Genomic DNA, 1,237 nt, shown 5'->3' with positions numbered 1-1,237 from the left:
GCTGTGAAGACTGGCCTCCATGATGGATGGCTGGACGGTCTTGATGGAGAGATGGAGAGGTGTATGGACTGAGACAGGGGATAAGGGATGAGTGAAGGATGGGACACGGCTTAAAGAAAAGCCACGCGGGAGGCCCCCAGTGCGGTATCTGTCCTGAGACACGCGGTGGTGGTCTGAAAACCAAGTGAAGCTGTCAGTCAGAGAGAGAGCCTGCCAGGTCCATCCATCATGGAAGCTCAAAGAAGAAGAACACGACCCGTGTGCCGAAAGCCGTTTTCCTGCTTCAGACTGAGGCAGCTATTGATCCTCAGCTCTGGATAGTGTCCTCCTCTGTGTCCTCCTCTGTGTCCTCCTCTGTGTCCAGCTGTGTAAAAAAAAAAACTACTTGCCGATACTGAGATTAAACAATTATTGTTTTTGTTTTAAATTATTTTTTTTATTGCGAGTTCATTAAAGTATCACTGATCCGAAGTCAGACTGATTTCACAAAAACAGGCCTAATGCTGTGTCCTTTTTTTAACGAATGAAATCACATGAATGCTTTATAAACACCCACATTTTCTTTTAAAATGCTCATTATATTATATCGTTCATTATATATGGCCTTCGTTATCTTAATGATGAGCAGCAGTCTATAAACGTACAGGTACAGTTGATTGATTGTTAAACATTATTTGTCTTTATACGCGCCTGTGAGTATTTCCTTATTGTGGAATTTGATTTGTTATTTTATTGTGAATTAATAGATCTATATCCAATCAAAATCCAATCAGACAAATTAAAATATATGTATATATTCAGTAGGTCGTTATAGCAGTGCCGGTTTTGGTTTTTAGATGTAATTTATAATCAGCCCCTAATTTTGATATTTGTATTTCTTATTAAAGTATCCATATAATTTAATAGGATTATTAGGACCCGTGTTTCCTCCTCATTTGCTCTCTCCTCAGCTGTGCCTGCTGCAGCCACAGTGTGATCCCCACAGCGCAGCAGCTGGCTCAATACCTGCAGTGTCACTAAAATGTGTCGTGTCATCGCCCCTCTTAAGAGCCTCTTCTCTCGGAGGCGGATTTGATTGCGCATAAAATAAAATCAAAAATCACAGATCCTGCCGTTAACATCGGCCTGCGTCTTTACACAGCAGCAGAGGCTGGCGCTGCATTTGATTTGCCCGGTGATGGATGAGAGACGGTGCGGGAGGAGGGAGGAGGGAGGAGGGGGTGGCGGGCCCGAGGCC

This window comes from Morone saxatilis, unplaced genomic scaffold, assembly GCF_004916995.1.
Source record: "Morone saxatilis isolate NCDOM2014 unplaced genomic scaffold, NCSU_SB_2.0 Contig8, whole genome shotgun sequence".
NCBI classification, from domain to species: Eukaryota; Metazoa; Chordata; class Actinopteri; family Moronidae; genus Morone; species Morone saxatilis.
The sequence above is the reverse complement of the archived record's forward strand: the minus strand, read 5'-3'. Positions refer to the sequence as shown.